This window comes from Electrophorus electricus, chromosome 10 (genome assembly GCF_041902795.1).
Source record: "Electrophorus electricus isolate QZ-2024a chromosome 10, ASM4190279v1, whole genome shotgun sequence".
Taxonomy (NCBI): Eukaryota; Metazoa; Chordata; class Actinopteri; order Gymnotiformes; family Gymnotidae; genus Electrophorus; species Electrophorus electricus.
The window spans coordinates 13,048,885-13,061,804 of NC_137506.1; the positions used below are offsets into that span (position 1 = coordinate 13,048,885).

Here is a 12,920-nt window from a genome sequence, read left to right on the forward strand (position 1 = left end):
AGGAACTATAATTAAAATCCAGGTAAATAGTGAGCATAAATGTGTTAGGGCAAATCAACAAATGGATTGCCTATGACACTACAATATCACAGTCTAACTTATATTATATTTTTGATAGTATATCAAAGTGTGTGCACATGCATGTATTTAATAGTGATGCTAAATTAAATGCTTTTTCACAGTTGGAAAGCCCAAGGCCCAGTTTCCCCCTGGAGTCTCCCAAACCACGAGACAACAGGTTTCCCTCACTCTCCCTCAGACAGCCTACCAGATTTGCACCTGGTGAGCCCCACTGGCTCCAAGAAGCCCCATCATCCAGACCCTACAGGCCTTGCCGTCCACTACTGCCTCCCCTGTCCTTTCACTCAGATGTGAGGGCAACACCAAATGCACAGGAGAAACAGTTCAAGGAGAAAAAGACACATGAGAAGAAGAAACTGAAACGTCAGCAAAAAGACATAGAGCAGACAACGAAAGAAGCGAATGGAGCCACGGAAGCAAGAAAATGTGAGAAGAAGAGATTTCGAATTAGGATTGTATGGAAAGGATTTAAAGGAATTAAGTCTTTCTTTCAAAAATAGCTGTGTGGTTTAGAATTTCATGTCCTTTCCATATTAACATAACTTTACTCTCTTCCTTTATGCAATAAGCCTGCCAAAATCATTTTCCAGGCATTTTTCATAGATTTTTAATTGATTTAAATATGAACGTCTAATTTCTCATTTCAAAATGTGCTTATTAGTTTATGTCTGTTTTATAATATAAATAAAGATATTTTATTAAATAAGTGAAAAGTCTGGCATCAGCTTAATAGGTACAGTTGGACCATTTAAGTCCATTTAAGTGTTCCAAGTAAGATAATGTCATGATTTATTGACAAAATATTAAAAATGTATAATTTTGAAAGAATTAACCGCCCAACATTTATTCAGTAAGAGGTTCAGGAGTAGAAAAAATGTTAAGAAGCCCCCTAGTCCCCCAGTCCCAGAGTCACATGCGAGGTTTAACCATCAAATATTAAAACCCTGAGAAATGTTCAGTCTGAGATCTGAGTGAATAGTTTAAGGAAGAGATTTGTCCAACCATCCATGTTCCATCCAAAAATGGGGTTGCGGTCTGGACCTCCTTGACACCAAGAATTGTACAGCCGTTTCCCTTTGTAGATGATGAATCTGCCCAACAACATTCCCAGTGATGTGGACTGTTATCTGTTCCCTCCCACTTCCACCTGTAGTCTGGTACATAATCTTACAGGATTTGTCATGGACCAGTGACAAATCCTGTCTCATCTACATTGTAGATATTCTGGGGTTTTGTTGTGAAATCTGTGAGATAAGCATATCAAAGCAGTGGGTGAATATTCCAGTATCAGCTGAGGTCCTCACTGTAGCCACAGGAAACTGTTCTGATTTGTGAATGGTCTGCTCAGGATGATCTCATAAAACAATAAAATGATTTTCTCCCATTGGGGAAAGGGCTCTGAATTCCACTAGCCAGATTATAATCCAGAACAAGATGTAAAACATCTGTTTCAGTGAAGCTCCAACCCCAGTCACACATGACCTGCCAGGATTGTAAGAACACATGGACACATTAGCCTAAGCCATTTTATGATCACATTGTAACTTCATATTTGTTATTCATTTATTCCATCAAACAGCATTTATTTTGCATATCATAATTTCTTACTTGCAGCCAGTACAGTGAAAACTGATGCAAGTTTGTACTTGAAGGAACTCCTCATTAAAACACTCTAAGGTCATCTTAAATGGAGTCTAGTGGGCTTAAATGGTTTCAAAGTGACTAGTGGTGAAAAAAGACAATGTGTTCATTTTTAAATAAAAGATATATTTACATACATGGAGCCTAAATATAACATGGACTAAGAATCATATTATTATTTTGCCCACGTACAGAAATATTAAGTTATTCTAATTCAAGGATTGCTTGTTGCCTATGGTTGGCGTGCTTTTTGTAGTGCTGTATCATTTAAACCCACCTTTTAAAGAATCTAATTTTTGAAAATATTCAGATGTCCAGAAACTAGATGTCTGCTTATTTGTTAATATGTAAATGTAATTAGAAAACTGTGTACATACGTGGTAATGCTTAAATATAGTTGTATCTGCCAGTGCAGTTTATGCTTTGACCTTTAGATTAGCTGTAATGCTGAGACAGGCAGGGCAAGACACAAGCGTGTTGTCGAACTTTGTTTATTAGGAGGAGCAGAAACATTATCCAAGAGCAGGTTACCAGAATACATGATAAACAAAAAACAAAGTGAGGCTAACCAGGAAGAAGAAAACACAGCGCCGCGGTTCTGGTGGCGTCCGGTGAGCTCTCGCTGGCCCTTGAAAATCCGGGGGAGATGGTGTAAATCTCGCGCCGGGCCGTACCCATATCTGCAGCAGGTCTCCAAGGTGAACAGCCTCTGGCATGTTGGAACAAGTTAGGTAAGGGAAGTCGGCAAGTCAGATCCGTAACTTCGGGATAAGGATTGGCTCTAAGGGCTGGGTCGGTCGGGCCGGGGTGCGAAGCGGGGCTGGGACCGAGCCACGGCTGGGGGAGCGGCCGTCCCATCTCCTCGCCGTTCCGCCTCCCGCCTGAAAGCGTGGCACGCGGTGTCTCTTCCCCCTCGTCGTCCCCACTGTTCCCTCTCTCCTCCCTGCCGTCCTCGCGGTCGGTCGGGACAGGGCCTGGGACTCTGGGGCGTGCGAGGGTGCCGTCGGGGCACCTCCACGCGCCGCGCCGGACGGCGGGTCGGGTGAGCGGCGGGCTGCGGTGTTGCGGTGGTGACTCTGGACGTGCGCCGGGCCCTTCTCGCGGATCTCCCCGGCTACGGTCCGCGTCGGGACCCCCGTCGGTCACCCTGCGCTGCCCCCGTCTCTTTCCCTTCCCCCTCGCGGGGCTGGGATGGGGCATCGGCGGTCAGGGCTCCGGCGGGGTCCAACCCGGCGCGGTGCCTCGGCCGGCGCCTAGCAGCCGGCTTAGAACTGGAGGAAAGTGATTGTTGTTTGGTGCTGCACACTTAAGATGAGTTAAAACTTTTTGTTTTGTTTTAGCCATTTGACAGTTTTTCAGTGTCAGGTCTGCCCTCATTCATCAACCTGGATGCACCACCAGCTAAAACCGCCAAAGATCCTCTGAATTCTAACCGTTTCCAGAACTGGTTCAGAGGTGAGTCTACCTATTAGTCTACAGTCATTACCGAGGCCTAAACCCCTATCTTTGTGGAGTCTTGCCATCCTTTCATTGTGGGCATTTCTGAAACTTTTTTTCCCGGTGTTTTGTTTGCTACCTGTTTTTTTTGTCTCTGTCTGCTTTTGATTTTAGACTTGCTTCATTTTAGTACTGTTGCTGTCTCCAATTATTTCCTGACCCTTTTGGTCTGTGCCTCTGATGGCGTTTTGCTGAGGGTTTGTATTAATAATAGGTTCTATACCATTAGGTCTAGTGGGTTTGTATTAATAATAGGTTCTGTACCATTAGGTCTAGTGGGTTTGTATTAATAATAGGTTCTGTACCATTAGGTCTAGCGAGTTTGTATTATCTACATGAGGGATAATGTTTGTCTCTGAAAATGTATTATCAGTATGTGCCTAACGCTCCTCTCTATTCCAAAGATGATCCGATTTCCATAATTCTCGTATTGCATAAAACATTTATTTCCATTAAATGTTTTAGCATTCAGGTGGTTGTTTTTCTTTGCAACAGTTATTGGCGTGAAATCTATTGTGCCATATACTCAAGATCCAAAGTCAAACGAGTCCGCACATCAGGTGTTGAACCCATTCGTAGTATTTTTCTGCTTATCTAATATGCCAATATTTTCTCGTAACCATCCCACCAAGTCCTAAAAACACTGAAACCTAAATGCTTAGTAACTATAGTAAAGCTTGTGTCACTGTCTTAATTTATATTCTGCATTAGTTCATCAAATGGTTATTTATTGAGAGTGAGTCTGTATTTTTTAATTGAAAAAAATAAAACTTTGTCAGAACTAAACAGATTTGTTGTCTGGTTTGAAGGCGGTGGTTGTGCTATTTTTCTGGCCTTTCTGCCCTTCCAACTAGTTTCTGTACCCAGTCATTCCATCAAGGGAGGTGTGTTGCTATTGAAATGTCTAATTTCCTTTATCTGTTGAATTCATAACATACATTAGAATTACATTTATTATAGCTGCAGGTGGCAATTAAGGGGTCCAATCATTTTATCACAGCTGCACAACTTGGTTGCTGATCACATCCCACATTAAGTTCACCAGCCTCTGTGGTTGGTTTTGAGGTTTTGTTCCCAGGAATGTTGTATTTTAAATCTAATCTCTCAATTTTCTCTGCTGAATTGCTTTGTATAAATATATTTTTTTCTGATTTGACATGAGTAAGAAATATAGTTCCCCCAGAAGGTCAGTTCACCCCAAATGTACTTGCATTCACAGTATGTTCATATACACCATTGAAGTTTGGTGATAATCTAACACTCTATGGCTAAGTTTTATGCTATTAATTAAGAAAAATCCTGCTCTTGGGGATTGACAGTTAAATACACATATTTTTGAGCATTATTTACGAGAAGATCTGCATTTTTTACATTTAAAGGGTATCTCTAGATCAAAAGGTCACTGACTTGTTTGAAAGGTACATTTGACAAACTAATTTAGGTATCAAAAACAGGCTAAAAAAAGGTTTACGAAACGTATTGAATTTATTTGTGGAATGGTCACAAAGTATTGTACCACATTTCTCATGCACAATTTGAACACAATGGGATTGACTCATTTTTCTGTTTTTAAATACCTTTTCATATGTCAGAGGGGCTCTATTGGCAAAAATGTCCTATAATTGCCATGCTAGCTCAAAGTCCATAAATCGGTACTCATGTCAAGTTTCATAAGAATTACTCAAAGAAGTATTAATTTTTTTCAGCTGTTTTGAATGAATCAGTACACCTTGGAAGGATTGATATGTATGTAGGGGCCATATACCATACAAATATCAACATGTTTCAGTCTCATCAACATTTTGATACCAAATTTGTGAAGATTGGAGAAAGGTCCTTCGACTAGTGTTACAGTTCATCAGCAACATACAAAGCAGTAGGATATTTAAATTCAAAGTAATTTCTACAAGAATCAATGTTATAGCAGTCCACTGAAGCCAGTTCTATGATTAGCCAATTACCTGAAAAACATTAGCCAATGTTTGAGTCATCCTTAGGAATCTTCCAGCTTGCTTACAGAAGCAGTATGCAAAATTTCATCTTGATCAGAAGAACAGTTGTTGAGAAACAGTTATTTGCATATTATAATGCCCCATATTGACAAAACTGCTACATTTGGTAAGCTACCTCAAAGTCAATACTGGTATAAGTCTTTTAAATTTCATGAAATCTGAACATGTCCTTCAGGAGTGACAGCTAGTTAAAGTTAAAGCCTGACCTTTGTACTACTACTTTGTACTACTATTAGACTGGAATAGGACAGCTGTATTTTTTATGTCAGGTTTTTGTTTAAATAATTATTGAGATTCAGACTCAGATTCAGATTCAAATATTTTGACACAAATTTCACTCAGATTGTGTGAAAATCCTAGGACTGGTATGAAATTAGCAAAAACAAACAAACAAACAAACAAAAAAAGTTAAATCTAATGGGCAGAGCCTATCTGAATTCAGGAGAAGCCAAGGAAGAATAAAATAAAAATAAATAATAATATTTCTATATTCATCTCTGCCTTTTGTTTGGAACATCTGCAAATGTTACATTTAGTTTTAACTGCAGTTCATAAAGGAAAAAGCAAAAATACATTAGAGTAAGAACTTTTGTTTCTTTGTCACACAGTTTTATTATTGTTTTGAATTATTGTATTGTCTTTTAGCACACGTTGGCAAATGTGTCCATCCTCCTGTCAATTGTCCTTGGACCTGTCCTCGGCCTCACACAGCCAGGTGAAAAAGGCTGTCACGGATTTGAGGGCCAAACCTTTGCCTCTTGTTTTGCTTGGACAGCAGCTGCTGGTGCACCTTCCTCTGCTCCTCCTGCTCCTCAAGTTTGGCCACCTTATGGATTTGCTCGATGGTCTTGGGCCCGTGGTCAGCTCGCCGCGACACCCAGTTATGCTAGAAAAGCAAAATCAGCAGATGCATTCTTTTGCATCACCATGCGCTGGAATGGCAAACACAAACACACAAACACAGGCAGAGTCTCTAACCAGTCAAGGTCGATGACGTCCCGGAGCAGGAACCGAATGCGTGAGGAAGCCCTCCTCTCCTTCATTGTCTTTTCTATATATTTAAAGTAGTGATCCATTTTTGGCTGGGAGAGAGAGAGAGAGAGAGAGAGAGAGTGTAAGAGAAACGTCGACAAATTTCAGGTATTCTTCCCCTTTCGATTCGATCAGGTGTGCTCTCAGCTGAACTCATGTCGCAAGACGTTTATGACTCTTATGTAAACCCTGCTGCCTTGCACGTTGGTCAGTGCTGTAAAGCAGTTCACTGCCACTGTAGGTGTAGCTGTGCTGTCATCAGCTGCACTTGGCTTTGGGGAATCCAGGGTGCAGCAGCAGGAGGCGGCAAACGTGGAGGAGGCTGTGAGAGCAAAACCTTCTAACAGCTGACCAGTCCTGAATAAAAGCCTTTCATTTTGTCAGCTGCAGTAGGAGCAGAGCTAACAACCACACTGACAACTTCTCTAAACAACATGAACTTGGACACTTTTAAAATCATTGCCAAGGCCTAATAATACACTGATATCAGCACAGCATGCTAGTCGCACTATAGATGATGATCCTAATTAGTTGGCTACCCTGTAGTCAGAGTGCAGGCAACAGGCAAGCAACAGAAAACACTGACAGCAAAACTTTTATAGACAACATTTCAACATGCTTGTTTTTTGGTTAAAAGCATGCATGGAGAAAAAAATATACAATAAAAAAGACCAGGAAAATGAAACACAAATAACTGTCACACTAGGTGGTGACTGAACTGTCAACATTACAACTGTTGTTCCTACCAGAGACAAAATGGACAGTCAAGATACAATATTCAAAACATCTTCATTCAGTTTTGTTGTGTAAAGTACTTGCTGTGAAAAACACATCATGGACAAAATCCGGAAAAATGTGCACAGACGCTGCACTGCAGACTAGCACTCATCTACACATGCACCGTAAACCTTTACATGACATATTAAAGATAATCCGATGCAAGTGCTGAGCATCTGCTGAGAATATTAAATCAATCCAGACCAGGCCCGCGGCCTGCTTACCCTGGCCTTCTCCAAGTCCAGGTCTTTGCCGATGGCTGTGAGGAAGTGGCACAGATGCTCCAGGCTCTCCTCGTTGTGGTTCATGAATAATTTGACCACGCAGTCGTGCATGATGGCCTCCGACAGCATGCGCAGCTTGAACAGCTCCCCGATGAACTTGATGTTGCCGATGGACCTCCTGTGGGCCTTGTCCTTCGCCTCCTCCAGATCCTCCTCCAGCCTCTCCCGCTCGCTGGCCTTGCGAGGAGTAACCAGAACAAAGACAAAAGCAAGAAACAGCGCGTTTGGACCCGATAACGACCTGGCCGCCTCCCAGCACTGCTGCTGATTTCAGTCCCCTTTCTCCTGATCTGTGGGTTGGTGAGTCAGGTAAACTAGACAGGAGTGCTGCTTACTGAAGTGGCCGCTTCCAGCTGGTGCCGCAGCTTCTCCAAAACATCATTGTTGACCTTGTCCTTCTCAAACTCCTTCTGACAGCGGTTCAGCAGCAGCTTTTGGAAACTCACAGTGCTGGTGGGCTTGTCTGCCATGGGCACTTTTAACTACACAGGAAAGACATGTAGGAGAAACACTTGGGTATACGACAGTGTTAAGAGTTCTGTTACTAAATAGAAACTGATTAAAGCTCCATGTCAGTTTAGAGTGGTTCGAACAAAGTTCACTTCTGTGTGGCATTTGCTTTTGTATGGAACTTCAGCAGCAATGTATGGGAACATGTTACTCACCATAGCCAGGCAGCTGCACATATTGCCATAGGCCATAGAGAAGCTGGGCTCATCGATGGCTTTTTCAAAAACCAGGTCAACCACGCCTTTCAGGCGCTCCTCTGTGTCGATGGTGAGGTCCATCACTTGCTTCATCAGCTGGTTAAACATCTGCGGAGGAAGCTCTGATTTCTCAGGGGGATAAGAGTCTGGGGTGGGGGCAGGAGTGGGAGCTGGAGCTGGGACGGGTCCATGTGCAGAGACAGGGGCAGGAGCAAAAGCAGGACTGCCGGGCTCTCGTCTCTGCACAGGAGGCTCGACTGGCCGTAGTGCTGGTGATGAAGACTTCAGCATTGCACACTCAAGCTTTGGCTCGTCATCTACAGCCAATCACAGATGAGGGTTGGAAAAGTTGAACCACCAAAAAGGGGGAAAAAAATTCAAATAAAATAATAATCAGTGGAGTCAAAAGCAAATCATCCACAAAACTAGTACTAGTTTCATAAAGAAGTTCATGCATGTGCTAGCTAGCCCTAAACCAGCTGTGTGTGTGTGATGTAGTTAGAGGGTTGAAAGGGACAGTGAGGCCTGACCTGGTTTCAAGTCCACAGGAGCAGGAAGGACCTGAGCACTGTCCACGTTATACATGGCATTCCCCTGCTCTGCTACCTGGCTGTTCAGCTGCTGGGATTTGAGGTAGAAAATGTGAGGATAATGAGGGTGTGGACATAAAAACTAGCAAAAGATAGAAAAAATGGAGAGAGAGAGAGAGAGAGAGAGAGAGAGAGAGAGAGAGAGAGAGAGAGAGAGAGAGAGAGAGAGAGAGAGAGACTGCACACATGCAGAAGAAGGGGAATGGCAACGAGGGTGGGGGGGTGAGCACAGCACAGCACAGCATAATTAAAGTTTACAGAGAGGCCTTTCCTCAGAGAAGCTGAGGTGCTCAGGTTTTGGCTGAATCGTTCTTACAGGGCCTTTACGTGGGCTGTCTGTGTAGAGGGAACACGAGGGAAGATCAGGAGGATTCGAGTGGCTGTGAGGGAGAACTAAGATGGAGGCAGACGAAAGAATAGGCACGGCAAGTCGGAACATCAAAACACATCTGAGAAGCCTTCTTAAATCAGAACAGCCATAATCACACAAGCTACTGGAACAAGTCAAATATGACGAAGGAGGGTCAACGGTGCGACCGAATCACTGAAGGAGGAAGAGAGAATGGCTGGAAATCAAACTACACCATCAGCTTTTGTTGCTGATTGTATGATGCTTTTAATAGGACAAGACAATGAAAGCCAGCCAAACAACCAAACAACCAAACAACCAGCTCAGAGCTTATTATGAGGGAGGACTAGATGAGAGAGTACTTTGACCTGTGGAGTGGATCACGCGAGCTGGTTTCAGTTAAGCACCTAGTTATGGAAACTATAAAGACTAACATTGTCATAAAAATGTGCTAGGGTAAGAATACATTCTTTGCTCGCTTCAAGGCTACATCTAGCAGCGCTAATGCTAACAGCGTTAATGCTAACAGCGCCAATGCTAACGGCGCTAGTGCTAACAGCGCTAGTCCAAATGGCACTATCGGCGCAGCCAATGGCACATGCGCGGGGCCCACCATAGAACAGCGCCCTCTCATCATCACGGAGAGTGACGTGAGGAGAGTGTTTAAAAGGGTGAATACCAGGAAGGCGATGGGACCAGACGGTATCTGCGGGAGGGTCCTCAAAGCCTGCGCAGATCAGCTAGCCCCAGTATTCACCGACATCTTCAATCTCTCCCTGACGCTCGGTATCGTCCCGTCCAGCTTCAAGCAGTCCACCATCGTCCCCGTCCCGAAGAAACCTCGACCCTCCGACCTCAATGACTACTGCCCTGTCGCCCTCACATCAGTCGTGATGAAGTGCTTTGAAAAGCTAGTCTGAGACTTCATCACATCTTCACTGCCAGCCTCCATGGACCCACTGCAGTTTGCATACCGCCACAACCGCTCCACTGACGATGCAATTGCACATCTGCTCCACACTACACTGACTCACATGGACGAAGGGAGGGGAAATTATGTTAAAATGCTATTTGTCGACTACAATTCAGCATTTTACGCTATCATCCCCTCCCTACTCACTACTAAGTTGGGGGATCTAGGACTGCATACATCCCTGTGCGACTGGATCTCCAAGAGGAGCTTCTTCCCACAGGCCATTCGGGCCCTGAATCAGGGAAACTGATAAACTGTGGGGACAACCACCACCATGTAATATAACTGTATATCTGTACATCTGTATATATAGATTTATACTCAATTACATTGTTACACAACAACTGTAGATATGTTATTATACAAAATGGATCTGTACATTCTGTAGATTGTGTACATATATACCCAACCATATTACACCTGCACTGTACATTCTGTAGATTGTGTACATATATACCCAACCATATACATTGTACACTGTGTATATAATCATAATATACATATACTATACATACATTGTTAATATATTTTTGTACATACATAGAATATATATATATTTATCTTGCATATATATATTTTTCTCTATGCACCCCTGTTTCTTTTCCTCAGTTTGGACAGAGCACTCTCCACCATTTCACTGCGAGTTATACTGTGTATGACTATGTATGTGACGAATAAACTGAACTTGAACTTGAATTTGAGATCCGGCTACAGAAGACAGAGGGCAGAGGGTAACTTGGAGGAGATCGAAACTGAAGGACTTGTCACTTTGAACCAGTTCCTAACAAGAAGTACGAAATACATAAGATCTACCTTAAACATTGATAAGTGCAATAAACAATAAGTACTAGAGTACTACTAGACCAGCAAGTAGTAAGTTGCAGTAGTTTAGCTTTGAGATCACAAGAGACCGCACAAGCACCTGGGTAGCTTCCTGCGAATCCTTCGTATGTTACAAAGGAGAAATCTGAAACATGAGTTGAGAATGGCAACTGGTTGTCCAAAGTTATGATCGTGATACCAGGGAGTTCTCAAAGGGAACTGTGAGGTCCTGATAAGGGCTGGGAGTACCCGGGATGTACAGAAGGTTGCATGTTAGCTAGGACAGCTAGCTGGATCATTCGCTTTCTATCCATCTTAAAACTGCCAAAGTCTGGCATTAGCAGAGTGTTACAATAATAACAGTTCACCGCAGCAGTAAAGCAATAAACACTTGTCTTATGTAGCCGACAAGCTCGCAAAATACATCAAGCCCGTTGTCATAGCAACCAGCACTTAGCTTGCTCGAACTAGCCTAGCTAAGATAGCCTTGATGGGCTAACAAAGACTCATTTCTACGCCAGGCGCACATACTACAAATACATATTAGCTGCATAACTGTTCCAATAAATGCGTGTATTGCCATGCTATTCATTAATTTTCCTGTATGTGCACAACTGTAGACCGGGGGTTCTTTAACGTAATCCTCTTCGCCATTAGCTTAGCTAGCTAATAAAGCTAAGCTAGTTAGCCAGCCTAGCTAACTAACGGATATGTTTCAATGTGGAGACGCAGTAAGAGTGTCTAATAATTTGAGTTTGTTTTCAGTCGGTACGTACACTCAAACGGTGTCATACAGTTATTGAATAAATCAGCAGAAGCTGTTATTAAAATAATTTTCTGCGTCCTTTCGAGGTCTTACCTTGACAGTGGTGAAGCTTAGCAGTGGTAACCTACATACGATTCGCATTAAAGAAATTCCTCCACAAGGAAAGCTTTGGCTGGGTAGCTGATCTCCTCACACATGTAGGAGCAAGACACATACAAGCATGTGAGCAGCACGGCCTGCAGCTCCTCCTTGGTGGCCACCTCAGCTGAAATGATGTCACGGCACAGCATGAAGAGAAAGACCACGGTGCCTGGAATGAGGAAGCTTTGCTCCTGCCATTCTGTCAGTGTCACGTAGCGGTCCACAATGCGCAGCCACTGCACGGGCTCGTCAGCAGTCAGGTCCTTCAGCAGGCAGCAACGCCGGCACAAGAACGCACCCAGGCATGTGAGCAGCTCGCTGGTGGAGGACTGCATGAGCAGTCTAGGCATGCTTTCAGTGCTGGCCTGGCCCAGCCTTTCAGGCTTACTCGCAGTGGCGGACTGGGTTAAAGAAACATCACTAAAGACAGTTCACAACTGGAACCGGATTATGAGTGATAACAGTGGGCTCAACACCTTCCTGTCTTTTGTCCTCATGTTGGTTGATAACGGTACTCACAGTAACTCCATCCAGGCCATTGCCAGAGGCAAGCTTCATGGACCGCTTTGTCTTGGGTGACAGAGCTTTGCCAGAATGTCCTCGGAAGAGCAGGGTAAAGAACTGGCATTTCTTGACTCTGGTCTTCTTTTTCTTTTCTATCTGAGATGCACAGATTGGTATGGACAATGCACTACCCATATTGTATGGACTATTTCGGATCAAGTGGAATGTGAACAGAAGAGAGTAAGGTGGAATTAGTATTTGCGGAGAAAAACGGTATATCGATATTAGTACATCCATGGCTTATTAAATTCCATTTAACTAAATTCCATTACATCCATGGCTTATTAAATTCCATTTAATTAAATTCCATTTAAATTCCATTATGTATTCAACACTGGCTACAGATGTTATGTAACAGTCACCCCAAACGCAATCCACACGCTGTCTTTTCCCCTTTACCGGCACGTGCGCACTTAAACGTTCCAGTGGAGCAAGGAGTAAGCATAGTTTAGAACATGCGATGCTGATCCTTGCGTTCCGTGGATCAATGCCTTTGGGACAAATATGTTAAATAGGTCATACATGACAATGTGTGTGCTGGTTTTCTAATCAAACAGCAGGCTCCAATGGATAGCAATGCTGACCACTTTAAAATGCACCCATTCTCTTGTTTGACGGCACTTGTTAAAAGGGTTAAACTAACAGAACAAATGAGGGCTGACGTTCAGGTAGTCTGCCACATTA

At 43.2% G+C, this 12,920-nt stretch overlaps 1 long non-coding RNA gene across 1 annotated transcript; it reads right to left on the reverse strand.

The window, feature by feature from the left end:
- Positions 1-8,264: 8,264 nt before the first annotated feature.
- On the reverse strand, positions 8,265-11,925 carry LOC145659518 (uncharacterized). Its single transcript, XR_014125731.1, has 3 exons — positions 11,625-11,925; positions 8,562-8,649; positions 8,265-8,348 (listed from the first exon to the last, which is right to left on the reverse strand). It is a non-coding gene; the product is annotated as an uncharacterized LOC145659518 (long non-coding RNA).
- Positions 11,926-12,920: the final 995 nt, after the last annotated feature.